Genomic DNA, 13,905 nt, shown 5'->3' with positions numbered 1-13,905 from the left:
GTGATGAACTGAGAGCTTGGATACATTCATGGAATTATGATGTAGTGGCCATTACAGAGACTTGGCTAGCACCAGGGCAGGAATGGATTCTCAATATTCCTGGATTTCAGTGCTTTAAAAGGGATGGGGGTGGGGGAAGTGGAGGAGGGGTGGCATTACTGGTCAGGGATACTATTACAGCTACAGAAAGGGTGGGTAATGTAGCAGGATCCTCTTGAGTCAGTATGGGTGGAAGTCAGGAACAGGAAGGCAGCAGTTACTCTATTGGGGATATTCTATAGGCCTCCTGGTAGCAACAGAGATACTGAGGAGCAGATTGGGAGGGAGATTCTGGAAAGGTGCAAAAATAACAGGGTTGTTATCATGGGTGACTTTAACTTCCCTAATATTGATTGGCACCTGATTAGGCCAACCAGTGATCCCTGGCGCTAGGGTGTCACTGCTGTTAGGCGACTGATGACCTCGCGTGGGTTCAAGTTCAACAGTGGGCGTGACGGGGAATGAGGAAAGGTGCAGCTGACTCAAATTGTTTCCTCGCGGCCCGGTGGTTGGGGACCACTGAATTACACTGTGTAGTGTGGGGGGAGCTACGTGCATGCGCACTGGGCAGAAAGAATGGAACTACAATCCTGCAACCCGGAAACAATCTCTCAACAGTATTTGTGTATTTATTTTTCTTTTTTTTTCGGGATCTACTGGGAAAGTCTCAAAGATCGACTAGTCGATCGTGATCGATGGGTTGGTGACCACTATTCTGGAGCATATTGATATTAAGGGAGAAGAGGTTTTTGGAGTTATTAAAATACATTAGGACAGATGAGTTCCCAGAGCCTGATGGAATATTCCCCAGGCTGCTCCACAAGGCGAGGGAAGAGATTGCTGAGCCTCTGGCTAGGATCTTTATGTCCTCGTTGTCCACGGGAATGGTACCGGAGGATTGGAGGGAGGCAAATGTTGTCCCCTTGTTCAAAAAAAGGTGATAGGGATAGTCCAGGTAATTATAGACCAGTGAGCCTTACGTCTGTGTGATGCACCATCAATAACTCACTCTGAGACATATGAGTGACCACCATACTACATCCTGGAGTCTGAGAGGCCTGGCCCAGGCTAAGATCGCCTTTACACAGGGGTCTGTGGGAGGAGCCACAGGAGCAGTCAGCAGGGGGCATGTCCAGACAGGCACACGTAGTTCACCACATTCACCCCCCCTTTGTTTTAAAAGAGTCCCCATGTGGCGAAGTTTCTTACAGGTTAAGTCTATCAGGTGGTCGAATCTGTCACTGCGGTCTACGTAGCACCGGCTGTGATTGCACAGATGCTGGTGGTGGTGATTGCACAGGAGACGGAGGTTGTGCTGGTTCCAGCCCACTAGGCGCCAGTAGTCCCTCACGCATGTGCGAGGCGCCTGGTATAAATGCGTACGAAACGCCCGGTATATGAGTGTTGTGAGGAGTCTGTGTAGGGCCTGGTGAGCGCGGTGTCACCTCGGGTACAGGGTTCATAGTTACCGGAGAGTGTTCAGGGTAGTGGTCTGCTGCACCTGCAGGCGCCAGGTCGCGGACGGAGACCGTGTCCTCCTGCCCATCAGATAAGACCATGTAGGCATACTGGGGGTTCGCATGTAGAAGGTGAACCCTCTCGACCAGCGGGGAGTATTTATTACTCCTCACATGTTTCCGGAGTAGCACTGGCCCCGGGGACGTCAGCCAAACTGGTAGAGTGGTCCCAGTGACAGACTTCCTGGGAAAAGAGAATAGGCGTTCGTGAGGGGTGGCATTGGTGGACGTACACAACAGAGAGCAGATAGAGTGGAGTGCCTCAGGGAGGACCTCCTGCCATCGAGAGACCGGCAACCCTTTTGACTTAAGGGCTAAAAGTGTGGCCTTCCACACTGTGGCATTCTCCCTCTCCACCTGTCCATTTCCCCAGGGATTATAACTCGTGGTCCAACTAGTAGCAATGCCCCTGGCCAGCAGGTACTGGCGCAGCTCGTCACACATAAAGGAGGACCCTCTATCACTGTGGATATAGCAGGGATACCCGAACAGAGTGAAGAGCTGGCGCAGGGCTTTTATGACAGACGTGGCAGTGGTGTCGGGGCAGGGAATGGCAAAGGGGAACTGTGAGTATTCGTCGATAACATTGAGAAAATAGACATTGTGGTCGGTGGAGGGAAGGGGGCCCTTAAAGTCAACACTCAGTCGCTCAAAAGGGGAGGGTGGCCTTGACAAGTTGTGCCGTGTCAGGACGGTAGAAGTGCGGTTTGCACTCAGCACAGACTTGGCAGTCCCTGGTCATCGTCCTGATGTCCCCCAGGGAGTACGGCAGGTTCCGGGCTTTCACGAAATGGTAAAATCGGGTGACCCCTGGATGGCAAAGTTGTGCATGAAGGGCGTATAGCTGGTCCAGCTGTGCGCTAGCACATGTTCCCCGGGATAGGGCATCGGGGGCTCATTGAGTCTGCCAGGCCGGTACAGGATATCATAGTCGTAGGTGGAGAGTTCTATTCTCCACTGCAAAATCTTACCATTTTTGATTTTGCCCTGCTGTTGGTTGCTGAACATGAACGCAACCGAGCGCTGGTCGGTCAGCAAGGTGAACCTTTTGCCAGCGAGATAGTGCCTCCAGTGCCTAACAGCCTCCACTATGGCCTGGGCTTCTTTCTCCACCGCGGAGTGCCAAATTTCAGAGCCTTGGAGGGTACGAGAAAAGAATGCTACTGGTCTGCCTTCCTGATTGAGGGTAGCAGCCAGAGCGAAATCGGAGGCGTCACACTCCACTTGGAAGGGAATGGTCTCGTCCACCGCATGCATCGTAGCTTTGGCAATGTCCTCTTTAATGCAGCTGAAGGCCGCGCAGGCCTTGGCAGAGAGGGGAAAAGTGGTAGACTTGACCAGGGGGCGAGCCTTGTCTGCGTAATGGGGGACCCATTGGGTGTAATAGGAAAAAAAACCCAGGCACCGTCTGAGGGCTTTGAGAGTGGTGGGAAGAGGGAGTTCAAACAGGGGGCGCATACGGTCTGGATCAGGGCCAATGACCTCGTTTTCCACGACATACCCAAGGATAGCGAGGCAGGTGGTTCTGAACACACACTTGTCCCTGTTATAAGTAAGGTGCAGAGCTGCGGCCACTTGGAGAAATCGTTGGAGGTTGGCGTCGTGATCTGGCCAGTCGTGACCACAGATGGTGATGTTATCCAGATAGGGAAATGTGGCCTGCGGTTGGTACTGGTCCACTATCCGGTCCATTTCCCTCTGGAAGACAGAGACACCATTCGTGACACTGAAAGGGTCGCGTAGGAAGTGATAGAGCCTGCCGCCCGCCTCGAAGGTGGTGTAGGGGCGGTCCTCTGGGTGGATGGGGAGCTGGTGATAAGCGGATTTCAGATCTATTGTCGAGTACACCTTGTACTGAGCTATCTGGTTGACCATATCCGCGATGCGGGGTAGGGGGTATGCGTCAAGCTGCGTGAACTTATTGATGGTCTGGCTATAGTCCACGACCATCCTATTTTTCTGCCCAGTCTGAACAACCACCACCTGGGCCCTCCAAAGGCATGTGCTTGGCTCAATGATCCCCTCCCTGAGCAGCCGCTGTACCTCTGACTGAATGAAGGCCCTGTCCCCCGCACTGTACCTCCTGCTTTTAGTTTACAGTCGGGGGTCAGGTTGGCGAACAGCAGTGGGGGAGGGACCTTGAGGGTGGAGAGGCTGCAAGTGGTGTCGGTAGCGCAGCTGTTGGCAAGGTATTGGGTGGGATGTGTGGTTCGGTGTGTGTGTGTGGTCAGTAGTGATGAAGTCCCACAAAACTCAGGATTCCGGACAGTAAGCGGTGGGAGGGGCCCGTCATATACCATTGTCAAACTTTCGAGATGGCTCTGGAAGTCCAGCCCCAATAGCACAGGTGCGCACAGATTAGGCATGACCAGTAGCGCAAAGTTCCGATATTCTGTGCCTTGCACCACCAATGTCGCTACACAACCCACCCGGATGTCTGTGGAATGCGACCCAGAAGCCAAATTGATCCTCCGACTTACCGGCCGTGTTGCGAGTTGGCAGCGTTACACTGTGTACGGGTGAATAAAACTCTCAGTGCTGCCCGTGTCAAACAGGCATCTAATCCTGTGCCCCTCCACCCGGATGTCCATCATGGACCTTGCAAGCTGGTGTGGGGCGCTTTGGTCGAGGGTTACAGTGGCCAGAGTTGAGCCGTCGGGGTACCCGGTAAGCATCGGAGGGTCGGGGGCAGGGCGTGCTGACGTCGACAAAGATGGCCGCTCACATCCGGGGTACCCGGTAAGCATCGGAGGGTCGGGGGCAGGGCGTGCTGATGCCGACAAAGATGGCCGTCCACATCCGGGCATGCAAGATGGCGGCCCCTATGTCTCACCCGCAGCGCTGCACTCCGCTTGTAGTTTAGACTTACAGACCATGGCAAAATGGCCCCGCTTTCCACAGCTGGAGCAGGTCGCTTCTTGCGCCCGGCAGCGTTTTCGAGGATGTTTACTGACTCCACAGAAATAACACAGCACGGGCTTCTGACGGGCCGCAGCCGTGGTCGAGTTCGGGGAGCTTGTGGAATCACGACTGGCAGCGACGTTGGCGAATTCACTCGCGGGAACCGGCGGCGGCGGGGTCTGAGGCGTCCACGGAACCGGCGGGGAATTGCGTGGCTGGACAGCATCAGCGTTGTGCAGAGCAGCTTCCAGAGTATCGGCCGTCTCAATTGCCGAGCGTAAGGTAAGATCGGCTTTTTCCAGCAGCCGCTGGCGCACATACACTGACCTCAGTCCCGTCACAAAAGCGTCTCGTACTAGCAGCTCCGCATGCTGTTCTGACGTGAGCGTCTTGCAATCACAAGTTCGGACGAGTGTCTGTAGGGCTCGGAGAAACTCAGCGCTCGATTCTCCAGGCCGCTGTCGCCGGGTAGCTAAACGATGTCTTGCGTAGACGGTGTTCACCGGCCGCAGGTACTGTCTTTTGAGGGCGTCCAGTGCCCCTTCGTAGGTCGGCAGGTCTCTGATAATTGAATAAACTTTTGGGGTGACCCTCGAGAGGAGAATTCTGTGCATAACGGCAGGGTCAGTCGCACGAACCTCCTCCAAGTACGATTGGAAGCATGCAAGCCAGAGTTCAAAAGCAAGAGCTGCTTCAGGGTCTTGGGGGTCCAAATCCAATCTTTCCGTACGTAAAACGGTTTCCATGTTTTAAAACTTCCAGTCAATAAAATTGATGCACCATCAATAACTCACTCTGAGACGTAAAGGCGAGATATCGGCTTTTATTGACTGGAAGAAGGAACCAGCAGTGAGTGACCACCATACTACATCCTGGAGACTGAGAGGCCTGGCCCAGGCCTCGATCGCCTTTATACAGGGGTCTGTGGGAGGAGCCACAGGAGCAGTCAGCAGGGGGCATGTCCAGACAGGCACACGTAGTTTACCACACTGTGGTGTGAAAGATTCCTAGATACAGGATCTGTGGGCATTTAGAGAATCATGGTCTGATCAGGGACAGTCAGCATGACTTTGTGAAGGGCAGATTGCATCTAACAAACCTGATAGAGTTCTTTGAGGAAGTGACCAGGCATATAGATGAGGATAGTGCAGTGGATGTGATCTACATGGATTTTAGTAAGGCATTTGACAAGGTTCCACATGGTAAGCTTATTCAGAAAGTCAGATGGCATGGGATCCAGGGAAGTTTGGCCAGGTGGATTCAGAATTGGCTTGCCTGCAGAAAGCAGAGGGTCATGCGGAGGGAGTACATTCGGATTGGAGGGTTGTGACTAGTGGTGTCCCACAAGGATCAGTTCTGGGACCCCTACTTTTCGTGATTTTTATTAATGACCTGGATGTGGGGGTAGAAGGGTGGATTGGCAAGTTTGCAGACAACACAAAGGTTGGTGGTGTTGTAGATAGTGTAGAAGATTGTCGAAGATTGCAGAGAGACATTGATAGGATGCAGAAGTGGGCTGAGCAGTGGCAGATGGAGTTCAACCCGGAGAAGTGTGAGGTGGTACACTTTGGAGAGACAAACTCCAAGGCAGAGTACAAAGTAAATGGCAGGATACTTGGTAGTGTGGAGGAGCGGAGGGATCTGGGGGTACATGTCCACAGATCCCTGAAAGTTGCCTCACAGGTAGATAGGGTAGTTAAGAAAGCTTATGGGGTGTTAGCTTTCATAAGTCGAGGGATAGAGTTTAAGAGTCGCGAGGTAATGATGCAGCTCTATAAAACTCTGGTTAGGCCACACTTGGAGTACTGTGTCCAGTTCTGGTCGCCTCACTATAGGAAGGATGTGGAAGCATTGGAAAGGGTACAGAGGAGATTTACCAGGATGCTGCCTGGTTTAGAGAGTATACATTATGATCAGAGATTAAGGGAGCTAGGGCTTTACTCTTTGGAAAGAAGGAGGATGAGAGGAGACATGATAGAGGTGTACAAGATATTAAGAGGAATAGACAGAGTGAACAGCCAGCACCTCTTCCCCAGGGCACCACTACTCAATACAAGAGGACATGGCTTTAAGGGAAGGGGAGGGAAGTTCAAGGGGGATATTAGAGGAAGGTTTTTCACTCAGAGAGCGTTTGGTGCGTGGAATGCACTGCCTGAGTCAGTGGTGGAGGCAGATACACTAGTGAAATTTAAGAGACTACTAGACAGGTATATGGAGGAATTTAAGATGGGGGGTTATATGGGAAGCAGGGTTTAAGTGTCAGCACAACATTGTGGGCCGAAGGGCCTGTACTGTGCTGTACTATTCTATGTTCTATTATTTCCTTTTTGCAGTTTGGTTTCTTTGCACGCTGGCTGTCCGTCCTGTTGGGTGGGATCTCTCATTGGTTCTACTGTCTTTCTTGTATTTACTGTGATTTGTCCACAAGAAAAAGAAATGGATCTCAGGGTTGTATATGGTGATGTATAAGTACTTTGATAATACATTTACTTCGAACTTTGAAACCAGAGTGGAGGTACTGGAGTGACTGCAGAGTTGAGGGCCTTGTTCCAGCTGTCATTGGTGGGTCTCTGCAGCAACAGGAAGCCAGATTGAGATGTGAGCAGTCACCTGGGAGAGCCTGGGACTCCAAGGGGTTTGGGAGGAATATGATGAAGAAAAGTCAGTTACACAGTTTGAAACTCTGGATTTTGATGAGGTTGAGTTGAGTCTAGTTTACTGTCTGTGTACAATTATGTTCTTGGGTATTGCTGTTTCATCACCGGGCTGTGACACAACCTTTCAACCTCTGCTGTGCATCTATAGAAGTCTGTCAAAGTTTCAGATGACATGCTAAATCTGTACAAACTTCTGAGAAAGTAACGACACTTGCCTGCTGGACCCAGGACAGATCCTCTGAAATGATAGCGCCAAGGAATTTAAAGTTACTGACCCTCTCCATCTCTGATCCCTTAATGAGGATTGTGGATTTCTGGTTTCCTCTTCCCGTAGTCAATAATCAGCTCTTATTTTCGATCTCCCTCCTGTGTACAGACATCTTTAATTCAGCCAGCAATAATGATGTCATCAGCAAACTAAAATGTGACACTGGAGCTGTACTTAGCCTCACAATCGTAAGTATAAACTGAGTAGAACAGAAGGCTAAGCACACATCCTTGTGGTGTACTTGAGCTGATGGTGATTGTGGAAGAGATTTTGTTGCCGATCTGAACTGGCGGGTCTGCAACAGAGGAAGATGAGGTTCTAGTTGCACAAGGAGGTGTCAAGGCCTCAGTCTTGGATCTTGTTGATTTGTTTTGAGGGAGAATGGTATTGAATGCAGAGTTGTAATCAATGACGAGCATCCTGACGTAGGCAGCCAAGTCACATGCTTTCCATGGGTTCACCATCCTGATGTCGGTTTCAGAGACTGGAATTTTGTTTTATTTGTTTTATATTTTATTTAGTGATATAGCGCAGAGTTGGCCCTTCGAGCAACCCCTGACAAACCCAATTAATCCTAATAGGACAATTTACAATGAGCAGTTAACTATCTGGTATGTCTCTGGACTGTGGGAGCAAACTGGAGGACCTGGAGTTCCACGGGGAGGACCATTAGAGGTTTCTTTAAGACTGGCACCGGAGAGTTGAACTCCGAACTCTGGATCTCCCTGAGCTGTAAGAACCACTAAGCTATTATGAAATCACAGGGTCTTCGGGGACTGTGGGGGTTTGTGAGAATGCCTCCATGTTCTGTTGGTCAGAGTGAGCACAAAAAGCATTGAGCCTATCTGGTTGTTTGGTTTGGCTTTGCAGGAGGTGGTAGCATGCAAGCTCTGCCACAGCTGTTTAGCATCTGCTATGATTCAAATCTGATGTAGAAATGCCACTTTGCTCCCAAGGCAATACCAGTATCCCTTGTACTTTGTTGGTCACTAGACCTGAAAGCCACCAGTCTAGTACTCAGCAGATGGCAGATCTCTTGGTTTATCCAGGGCTTCTGGTCGGGGAAAACCCTGAATGACTTTGTGGGGAAACACTCATCCATGTGTATCTTTATAAAGTGTCTGATAACTGTGGCATATTCATTCAGGACCTCTGATAAATCCTTGAACGTGGCTTGAAGCAATCTTCTAGTTGCTCCTCTTTGTTTTCCTTATCTCTGGTCCCTTACACCCCAGCCTCTGCCTGCATGCAGGTAGGAGGAGGACAGCCAGATGATCAGATTTCCTGAAAGGAGGTATAGGGGTGAAACGGTAGGCATTCCTCTGTCATGTAACAGTGGTGGAGTTAGGACCCAGGGGTGCTGCCAGTGATATACTGATGGCAGCTGGGCAGAGATTTCTTCACACTGGCCTGATTAAAGTCCCCAGCAAGGATGTGAAGTGTCAGGCAAGGCTGTTCCTTGTTTGCTAATCATGGCATTCAATGCATTGAATGCTTGGCCAACATCTGCCTTTGGCAGTATGTAAGCTGCAGTTAGGAATAGAGTGGAGAACTGTCTTGGTAAGTAGAACCGTTGGTACTGAAATGATGAGATGTTCTAGGTGGGGGAACAGGTCCAAATGAATTATCTACCTTCAATCCTTTCAGCTTCCCAAGCACTTTTCCATTATCAATGACAATTATGCTCACTATGCCCCTGACTCTCCCAAATTCCCGGTGTCAGTAGAATACTTATTGAGTTCACTCGTAGTATTTTTGTACTCCATTACTGCCTCTCTGGTGTCATCTTCGAATCATTCTCACCTCTATTTACTCTTTATACATTGCCTATAAAAAGTATTCATGCCCCCCCCCCCAGAAGTTCTCATGTTTTATTGTTTTACAACATTAAATCGCAATGGATTTGGTTTACCTTTTTTTTTGACACTGATCAACAGAAAAGACTCTTGTCAAAGTGAAAACAGATCTCTACAAAGTGATCTAAATTAATTATAAACATAAAACACAAAATAATTGATTGCATGAGCATTCACTCCCTCTTAATGTGATACACCAAATCATCACTGGTGCAGCTGATTGGCTTTAAAAGTGACATAATAAGTTAAAAGGTGTACACCTGTGTGTAGTCAACGTGTTTCAATTGACTGTAGTAAAAATACACCTGTATCTGGAAGGTCCAACTGCTGGTCAGTCAGTATCCTGGCAAAAACTACACCATGAAGACAAAACAACACTCCAAGCAACTCTGCAAAAAGGTTTTTGAAAAGCACAAGTCAGGAGATGGATACAAGAAAATTTCCAAGTGGCTAAATATCCCTTGGAGTACAGTTAAATTAATCATCAAGAAATGGAAAGAATATGGCAAAGCTGTAAATCTGCCTTGAGCAGGCCGTCCTCAAAAACTGAGTGACTGTGCAAGAAGGGGACTAGTGAGGGAGGCCACCAAGAAACCTATGACAACTCTGGAGGAGTTACAAGCTTCAGTGCCTGAGATGGGAGAGACTGCACAAACAACAACTGTTGCCCGGGTGCTTCACCCGTCGCAGCTTTATGGGAGAGTGGCAAAGAGAAAGCCACTGTTGGAAAAATAAAAATGACATGAAATCTCAGCTAGAGTTTGCCAGAAAGCATGTGGGAGACTCTGAAGTCAGCTGGAAGAAGTTTCTATGGTTCGATGAAACCAAAATTGAGCTTTTTGGCCATCAGACGGAACACCGCACATCATCAAAGACACACTATCCCTACCATGAAGCATGGTGGTGGCTTCATCATGCTGTGGGAATGTTTCACTGCAGCAGGTCCTGGAAAACTTGTGAAGGTAGAGGGTAAAATGAATTCAGGAAATCCTGGTGGAAAACCTGATGCTGTCTCTAAGAGAACTGCGACTTGGGAAAAGATTTGTTTTCCAGCCAGTCGATGACCCCAAGCATAAAGCCAAAGCTATACAGGAATGGCTTCAAAACAAGTTAATGTCCTGGAGTGGCCAAGTCGGAGCCTAGACCTCAATCCAATTAAGAATTTGTGGATGGACTTGAAAAGGGCTGTTCACTCACGATCCCCATGCAATCTGACAGAGCTTGAGCAGTTTTGTAAAGAAAAATTGAGAAAAATTGCAGTGCTCAGATGTGCAAAGCTAAAGACCTATCAACACAAATTCAAGGCTATAATTGCTGTCAAAGGTGCATCTACTAAATACTGACTTGAAGGGAGTGAATAATTATGCAATTGATTATTTTGTGTTTACTAATTGTAATAAATTTAGACCAATTTGTAGAAAATTGTTTTCACATTGACATGAAAGAGTCTTTCTCTGTTGATCAGTGTCAAAAAAGCCAAATTAAATCCATTGTGATTAAATGTTGTAAAACAGTAAAACTGAAAACTTCTGGGGGGGGGGGGAATACTTTTTATAGGCACTGTACTTCTGAAAAAACTTATGAAATCCTCTGTGATATTTTTAGCTAGCTTGCCTTCCTATTTCATCTTTTCTCTCTTTATGGCTTTTTTAGTTGCCTTCTGTTGGTCTTGTAAAGCTCCTCGTTTCTCTAGCTTCCCACTAATTATGTGCCCTCTGTTTTGCTTGTATGGTGTCTGACTTCTCTTGACAGCCACAGTTGCCTCATCCTCCCCTTAGAATACTTCCTCATCTTTGGGATGTATCTATCCTGTGCCCTCCAATCAACTTTGGCTAGCTCCTCTCTCATGCCCCTATAGTTCCTTTTACTCCATTGTAATACCGATACATCTTATTTTAGCTTCTCCCTTTCAAACTGCAGGGAGAACGCAATCATATTGTAATGCCCTGGTTCATATTTTTGCTGTTATGCTGTATGTATTCCATTTAGCAGCTCTGTAAGAGCAGTCTGGTCTGTTTTCAGCTTGTTTGGTTTATTGTTGTAGATAAGGGATAATGGTGTCATCTAATTAGGATGGTAGAACTGAGGGGAGGTTTTTCTGTTGAAGGATACTAAGATTGGGCTTGGGCTTTTGTTCAGCAGGGGATGAAGAGAGAAGACGTTAGAGAGAACAGGTCATATGATTTGACCCTAAGTGGGACTGTGAATTGATTAAGCCAGAGGCAATGATCGATTGAGGATCGGTGAGTATGGTGAAACATTGAGCTCCACCTTGTGCACGTTTGACTGTTTAATTAAAATGAGCCCTTTCCTTTTGTTTTTCTTTACTAACCCTTTAGTTAAGTTATGAGTCATAAATATAATTCCTTTAATCATATGCAGCATACTGTCTGTCACTAATTTGTAGCAGGGCAGCAAATTACTCAGCACCCACACAAACCGGGGTTTGGGGTGGGATGAGCCGTCTCCATCTCATCAGTTTGGTGGGACTGGAGAGTGTCTTACTTAGATGCGCGGCCAAGGAAACTGGGGCTTTAGATATAGTGATAACTGTTTCCTTAGGATTTCTTGATCTTAAGCTTCCTCACCAAGTTTGGTTCATTACACAGCATGCAATCTAGAATTGCCTTTCCCCTTGAGGAGCCTGACCAGAAGCTGCTCTTAAAAAGCCATCTCATGGGCATTCTACAAATTCCTTCTCTTGGGATCCAGCATCAACCTGATTTTCCTAATCTACTTGTATAGACTATCGTAACGCTGCCTTTTTATCTTGCCTTTTCTGTCTCTCATTGTAATTTGTACCCCACATCCTGGCTACTGTTCAGAGGCCTGTATAAAACTCGCATCAGGGTTCTATTACCCTTGCAGTTCCTTAACTACACCCACAGGAATTCTACAACTTCTGATCCTATGTCAGTTCTTTCTAAGGATATTATTTCATGTTTTACCCACTGAGCCACTCCACCTCCTTTGCCTATCTGCCTATCCTTTCAATACAATGTGCATCCTTAGACGTTAATGTGTGCTTTCAAATACACCTTCAGTTCTATGTCCATCACCCTTTTTGATTTTTGTTGAATTCTTATCCCTTTTTAAAATCTTTTGTCTTTTTATTTGTTCTGGAGATGTTCATTACCTCTTTTGCGCTTTCCTTCCCCTTTACAGATGGTGCCAGAATTGAACTCTGAACTCTGGAATGCCCTTAGCTGTAATAACTTCACGCTAACCACTACACTACGGTAGCACCCACCTTCATCTTGAGCAGCTGTGTTACTCAAAAATATGCTCCCTAGGGTGCACACTGAGACAATCACTAAGTGCTGCTGAAAGATCGACTCAATAAAAGACACCCTCTGCTTTCCCAAATTTTGTGACCCTTCCAGTGCAGAAGACAGACAGAATATTGAAGATTGGCAAGGTCATGAACAACTTTCTGAAGGGTGTAACTGCCAAAAGCTGTCATTGTATACTGGGAGAACTGGATCCTGTGTATACATTTTGTGTCCCTTGTATAAGATCAGGTGTGCTTGGATTGAAGGGGTTTCACAAGAATGATTCTGGGAAAGAAAGGGTTAATGTATAAGGAGCATTTAATGGTTCTAGGTCTGTACTCACTGATGTTTAGAAGTGAGAGGGGGAAATCTCCTTGAGACCCATCAAATATTGAAAGGCCCAGATAGAGTGGATGTAGAGAGGCTGTTTCCTATGGTGAGGGAGTCTAGGACCAGAGGGCACAGCCCCAGAATAGAGGGATATCCCTTTAGAAAAGAGATGAGGAATTCTTTAGCCAGAAGGTGGGGAATCTGTGGAATTTGTTGCCACGGGCTGCTGTGGAGGCCAGATCATTGAGTGTATTTAAGGTGGAGGTTGATAGGTTTTGGTTAGTCAGGGTGTGAAAATTTACAGGGAAAAGGTTGGAGAATGGGGTTGAGAGGGAAATGGATCAGCCATGATGAAATGGTGCAGCAGACAATGGGCCAAATGGCCTAATCATGCTCTTATGTATTATGTTATAAATTATTTGGAATGTTATCTCAAAAAAAGTATGTACATGAAAATGAATGACATGCCAGAATAATTAAAACCATTAATAATTTAGGATTCCGTAAAGGTTAAGATGCAGGTTGAGTTGGTAGTGAAGAAGGCAATGCAGCATTAGTGTTTATTCAAGAGGACTAGAATATTAAGGCAAGGATGTGACACTGAAGCTTTATGAGACATTGATCAGACCACATATTGTTATTGTGCCCAGTTTCTAAGGAATGATGTGCTGACATTGGAAAGGATCTAGAGGAGGTTCGCAAGAGTGATCCCAGAAATGAACGGGTTGATGTAGTATGAGAATGTTCAATGGCTCTGAGCCTGTCCTTGCTCAAAAGAATGAGTGGATATCTCTTTTTAACACCTACCCAATATTGAAGGAGCTAGATAGAGTGTGGACTCAGAGACGATGTTTCTAATAGTGAAGAAGTCTAGGACCAGAGGGCATAAAGGATGTCCCTTCAGAACAAAGATGAGGAGGAATTTCTTTTGCCAGAGAGTGGCAAATCTGTGGAAATCATTGTCACAGATAGGTGTGGAAGTCACTGGATATATCAAAAGCAGAGGCTGATGGGTTCTTGATTAGCAAGCGCACCAAAATTTACAGGGAAAAGGAAGGAGAATCG

This window comes from Hypanus sabinus, chromosome 2 (genome assembly GCF_030144855.1).
Source record: "Hypanus sabinus isolate sHypSab1 chromosome 2, sHypSab1.hap1, whole genome shotgun sequence".
NCBI lineage: Eukaryota > Metazoa > Chordata > Chondrichthyes > Myliobatiformes > Dasyatidae > Hypanus > Hypanus sabinus.
Note: the sequence above shows the minus strand (reverse complement) of the source record.